The sequence below is a fragment of the Notamacropus eugenii genome, chromosome 5, assembly GCF_028372415.1.
Source record: "Notamacropus eugenii isolate mMacEug1 chromosome 5, mMacEug1.pri_v2, whole genome shotgun sequence".
In the NCBI taxonomy this organism is placed as follows: domain Eukaryota; kingdom Metazoa; phylum Chordata; class Mammalia; order Diprotodontia; family Macropodidae; genus Notamacropus; species Notamacropus eugenii.
The window spans coordinates 433,050,937-433,057,168 of NC_092876.1; the positions used below are offsets into that span (position 1 = coordinate 433,050,937).

Sequence of the window (6,232 nt, forward strand, 5' to 3'; positions counted from 1 at the left end):
TTACTTAACTTCTGAATCTTTTGTCAAGAGGAGGGTCCTGGTGCTCCTCCTCCCTCTAGTACCATGCTCAAGGCTGAGATTCAGATCAGCTGCTCAATTCTTCCAGGGGCTTTGGGTGGGGGCAGGGCCACCACTGAGGGCTGAGGTTCAGATCAGTTGCTCAATTCCCCCAGAGGCTTTAAGCTGAACTGCCTGCAAAATAGACCCAGGCTGCTTTTGCAGTCACCGTAGCCACCTGCTGCTGCTGCCACCTGGGGTCAGTGCTGGGGGGACCCCATTCCCCTCTGGCCCAGCTGGGAATGCCCTCCCACACTGACCTTTGGAGCTTTTTTGTTGCTTGTGGGTTGAAGGATCTGGGACCCTCCCTGCTGGGAATTCTGCTCCAGAGGTCTGTTCAGGTCCTATTCCTCCCAGTGCCACGTGGCCAGGGCTGGGCTCTGCTCTGCTCAACATCCCATGGAATAGATCTTTCCTGTTGGCCTTCCAGTTTACCTTTGGCTGGAAACTTCTTTCACTCTGTTGTTCTGTAGCTTCTGCTGCTCTAGAATTTGTTGAGAGTCATTTTTTACAGGTATTTTGTGGGCTATGGGGGAAGTGCTAGAGTATATGCGTCTTTCTACTCTGCCACCTTGGCTCCACCCCCAGTGTGGCTCTTTTTTGTGGGACATGTGCTCTTGAACCTTGTTAAATAACATGAGTGACCAAGTAACAACTGATTGCTCCCCTTGTCCCAAGTCATAAGGACCTTGTGAGCTTGAATAAAAGATTGGCCAGTACAAAGGAGTAAAGAAGTAAAGTGAAAGGCTTCTCCTCTCTTCTGAAGATATCTCTTTGGGAATCTGCTAGGTATCCTGTGTGCTTCTTTGTACCTTCTTATTAAGTCTCCTGGTTCAAAAAGCCAGTCTAGGTTATTATTGAGAAATTTTCATTAGCTCAGGTTCTCGATTTCAGAAAAATCTATTTTCTCTTTGAATTGATTTCTTCTCTCAATCTTGAATTTATAGACATGGACAAGATTCAGGATGAATGGCTATATAGTCTAATAAAAGTTTCAAAGATAGAAATGAAAATAAACATTTTAAAAAAAGCATAAGAAGCTACAACATGATTGAAAACTGAGGAATCACTCTCCTTTGCTCCTCCCACTCACATGTTGTAGGTTGATCTGTTCCTTCAGGTTTGAAATGAAACACTCAGACCACTCAATAGTAAACAAAAGAAGGCTTACTCAGGCAGAGCAAGGAAAGGATATTCAGCAGCAATACAGCACTGAGTCAGGAGGCCAAGCCTTCCTGCCTCTGTTCTGGTTTGTTATCAGAAGAGCGAGGGAGGAGTACTGACTTCTTATTGACTGGCTTTCTGTTCCTATGTTACCAGAAAGCTAATTTAGTGGCCCAAGTCTTAATCCTCTATTAAGTCTTGAGGGTGGTTTTAATAACTTTTAAGGTTTTTTTAACTTATTATGTGACCCTGGACACGTCACTAAAATTGTCTGCCTTGAGTTCCTCAACTGTAAAATGGGGATAATAATTTCTACCTCATAGGGCTGTTTTGAGGATCAAGTGACATAGTATTTATAAAGCATTAGCACATGCCTGGCACACAGTAGGTGCTTAATAAATGTTTATTTCTTTCCTTCAGGAAAACAGCAGTCCAGTCTATGAAGTGGATATTGCTTCTACCATACCTTACCCCACAACAGCAAGGTCCTAAAGGTCTTTTTAGGAGGACCTTCTACCACTTAAATGGCTCTAGAGTGATTAATAAACAGTCCTAATCTTGGGAGTGAGAGTTGCGGAGGAAAATGAAGAACTAAAACAGAAAGATAGAAAAAAAAATCCCAACAAGGGAATGCCAAAGGAGTAATTGATTATAGAGAAGAACAAAGAACAGAAATCTATCCTTTGGAAAGACCAAGTCCCTCTGGTCTACTTGGTGGGTGATGCCAAATCTGTGTAGTTCACAGTGGATTTTCCAACATAAAATCATGATGAGAAGCAAGAACAGTACCAGTGACATCACAACCAGGTACCTTCTCCATCCCCTGCCCCCACCACTTCCTTTTGTGTGTTTATTTTTGTGAGATACTTCTGGTATAGTCACCAATCCTCATCATGAGTTGGGGCCATTTGCACTGTGGTAACCAAGAGGGATTTACCCTCTTCAATGCAGCTGGTCCCCCTGCCCACTCTGGCTTGTATCAACTGCTGTTCCCACTGATACAGAACCCAAGCACCGGCCCCTTGGAGTTGACGAACCCCGGGCACTGTCACTTTAACCAAAAGCCTATCAATGCTCCTCTCAGTTAAGCTGAGCTATTTGGGGTGCTGCTACTGCCCCCTATGCTGGGCCAAGCACTGGGACTGGTGCTGCTGATGACCCCTATGCTGGGGCCTGCACTAGAGCCCACTTTATAGAGGCCCATCATTCCATCCATCACTAAAAATCCCAGAAAATTTCCACTCACAGGAGTGGAACCTATCTCTTTTTAAAATTTTTATCTGAGGCAGCACCCCTTTAGGATACATTTGGTCCTTTTGTCAATGTCTCTAATTTTGGAAAGGTCCTCTGGGCTTCTTGAATCATAAATTTTCCTTTCAAATACCTCCATCCGTGCCTTGCACCAAAAGTTCTTAACAAAGTTCATGTGGCACAGTAAGTAAGCAATTTCTTTATTAGAGTTTTAGATGAATGACAGGGCAGGAATTCCCTATCACCTCCCCAATACAAAATAGCATGCAAATTCAATAAATGACTATTTTACAGCATTTATCATCCTCAGAAAGACAAGAAGTCTAAAAAAAAAGTCAGCAAGCACATTTACATCTGTCTTTAGTTGCTGAATGTTCACAGTTTACTCTTTAATCTCTCCCCAGGGAAATGAGATCACCTCCCTGTAGGTGGCCAGCATCATCAGAAGCATCACCCAGGGCTCAAAACTTTTCCTGCATTGATCAAGGATCATCAATATTAACCACCACACCAAATCCATATTATATACGTAAGGTATTGCCCTTTTCTTAAGGGGACATATTATCTGCTAAAAGAGACAGGAAAAGGATATTAGTGGGAGGAACACTGAGGATCTCAGAGGACCAGAGAGAAAGCAACTCTAAAAAGTCACAAAAATGGTTATAATATTTAATTGATAATAAAAAGAATCAAGATTAGACTTAAAAGCAGGGATGGGGAATCTGCAGCCATGAGGCAGCCTTCTAGGTCCTTGGGGATGGCCTTTTGACTGAGTCAGAGTTTTGCAGAACAAGTCCTTTCATTAAAGGGATTTGTTCTGTGATGTTTGGATTCAGTCAAAGGACTGCACTTGAGGATCTTGAGGGTCACATGTGGTCTTGAGGCCCCAAGAGCCCCACCCCTGAGTCTTAGTGGAAGTTTAATAAGAGTTTTTAAATTCAGGTACTCCTAGTTTGGAATATCAGATTTATAAAAGATAAATTGAGAGCCATTGAAAAAACAAACAGTTTATGAAAGTATTTGTTACAGATTTTCACCCGCAGGGAACTCACCCCCATTAGTTTAAAATTTTCTAATTTATATGATATGACCAGACCTAAGTACAGCATAACCTGTGAAAGAAAGACTGGCAGCATAGAGGTGAGAAGACTTTCTGGGAAGTTGTTACACTATCCAGGAAAGGATGGCATGTAAAGAACTCATTACCTTCTTCTCTCAAATTGCCTCTACTCTCAATTCCCCTGACTGTGGAAGGTACCAGCATCTCCAGTCATCAGGTGTTGTAATCTTGGAGTTCCCCTTCATTCTTCCCCCTTTCATACCCACCCCAATCTTCTTCAAACCTCCTTTCACCACCTCTCTCCCATCTGTCTTCTCTTTACCCACATGCCCACTTCCTTAGTTTGTACCCTCGTTAGCTTCCCACTTGGGCCAGTGTCGATAGCCCCTAACTGACTGTCTTTCTGCTTCCAGTCTCTCTCTTCTCCCAGAGAAAAACCACCAAGATAATCTTCTGAAAGTACAGGTGTTGAGAGTCAAGTCACCCCTTAGTTTGGGGGGAACCTTCATTAGTTCTTGCCTTCAGGATAATACACAGACTCCTACCATTCTCATGCTTGCCTGTCCAGTCTTATTTTATAACACTCCCTTTTACAAACCTTGTCCAAGCAAAAGTAGACTGACTACTAACTACAGTAAACTCAAAATGAATAGGTGACCTAAATGTGAAATGTGACAACATAAAACAGAAAGAGGGAATCAGAATTTTTGTAGTACCTACTATCTTCCAAGCACTTTACAAATATTAAATTATATTTGGTCTTCAAAACAACTCTGTGAGGTAGATACAGCTGGAGAAATTGAGGTAAACAAAGTTAAAGTGACTTGCCCAGCATCACAGAGCTAGTAATTATCTGGGGCTGGATTTGAATTCAGGTCTTCTCAATTTTAGTCCCAGCTTTCTATCCATTAAGCCTCTAAAGGCACAAGATCAGACACCTGCAACAGGTACGAGTAAGGGAAGAGTTCTGAACCAAAGAAGAGAAAGGAACTGCAAAAGATGAAATAAAACTCATTTCTTTTAAAAATCAATCAGTCTGGGGGTAGAGCCAAGATGGTGGAGTAGAAAGACCCACACACACTAGCGCTTCCCCCACACCCCACAAAATACCTGTAAAGAATGACTCTCAACAAATTCTAGAGCAGCAGAAGTCACAGAGCAACACAGTGAAAGAGATCCCCAGCCAAAGGTAACCTGGAAGGCCAACAGGAAAGGTCTATCCCACAGGATGCTGAGTAGAGCAGAGCCCAGCCCTGGCCACGAGGCACGGGGAGGAATAGGACAGGAACAGGACTCTGGGGCAGAATCCCCAGCAGGGAGGGTCTCAGATCCCTCAACCCACAAGTGCCAAAGAAAGCTTCAAAGATGAGTGAGAGGGCTTTCCCAGCTGGGCGACAGGGGAGCAGGGTCTCCCCCAGCACAGGCCCTAGGCAGCAGCAGTGGCAGTGCTGCGGGGCAGTGGCTGAGTCACACAGCTTCCATTGTGGCAGTGGCTCAGCTTAAAGCCCCGGGGGGAATTAATTGAGCAGCTGATCTGAATCTCAGCCCTCAGCACTGTCCTGGGGTGAGGAGGAGCACTAGCACCCTCTTCTTGACAAAGGATTCAGAAGTCAAGTAACTAGCTGGGAAAATGCTCAAAAAGGGGGAAAAAAATAAGACCATAGAAGGTTACTTTCTTGGTGAATAGGTATTTCCTTCCATCCTTTCAGATGAGGAAGAACAATGCATACTGTCAGAGGATGTCAAGGCTTCTGCCTCCAGTACCTCCAAAATGAATATGAAATAGGCTCAGGCCATGGAAGAGCTTGAAAAGTGAGTCAACAACTGCTAAAGGAGACCCAAAAAAATGCTGAAGAAAATAACACGTTTCAAATTAGACTAACTCAATTGGAAAAAGAGGTCCAAAAAGGCAATGAGGAGAAGGCTTTAAAAAGCAGAATCAGCCAAATGAAAATGGAGGTTCAAAAGTTCACTGAAGAAAATAGCTCTTTAAAAATGAGAGTGGAGCTGAGGAGAAGCTAATGACTATATAATAAACCGATAAATTACAAAGCAAAACCAAAAGAATGAAAAAATAGAAGATAATGTGAAATATCTCATTGGAAAAACAACTGACCTGGAAAACAGATCCAGGAGAGACAATTTAAAAATTATGGGACTACCTGAAAACCATGATCAAAAAAGAGCCTAGACATCATCTTTCATGAAATTATCAAGGAAAACTTTCTCAGTATTTGGACAGGTGGAGGGATTACACACACACACACACACACACACACACGCACGCACGCACGCACGCACACACACACACGCAGAGCACAGGTTTAGTTGAATCAGAAGGGATGATATCTATAAAAAAAATAAAATTAAGGGGTGAGAGATGAAAATATTCGGAGGAGAAAGGGAGAAATTAAATGGGGCAAATTATCACTCATAAAAGAGATAAGAAAAATCTTGTTCAATGGAGGAGAAAAGGGAGGAGGTGAGAGGGGAAAAGTGAAGCTTACTCATATCACATTTGCCTTAAGGAGGGAATAACATGCTCACTAAATTTGGTATGAAAATCTAGCTTACACTAGTAGAGGAGAAGGGGATAAGTGGGGTGAGGGGGATGATGGAAGGGAGGGCAAATGGGAGGAGGGAGTAATTAGAAGTAAACACTCTTGGGGAGGGACAAGGTCAAATGAGAGAATAGAATAA

At 43.0% G+C, this 6,232-nt stretch overlaps 1 long non-coding RNA gene across 1 annotated transcript; it reads left to right on the plus strand.

The window, feature by feature from the left end:
* The first annotated feature begins 1,641 nt into the window (after positions 1-1,641).
* Positions 1,642-5,752, plus strand: LOC140507153 (uncharacterized). The gene is made up of 3 exons (XR_011968214.1): positions 1,642-2,028; positions 2,877-3,006; positions 5,242-5,752. It is a non-coding gene; the product is annotated as an uncharacterized lncRNA (long non-coding RNA).
* Positions 5,753-6,232: the final 480 nt, after the last annotated feature.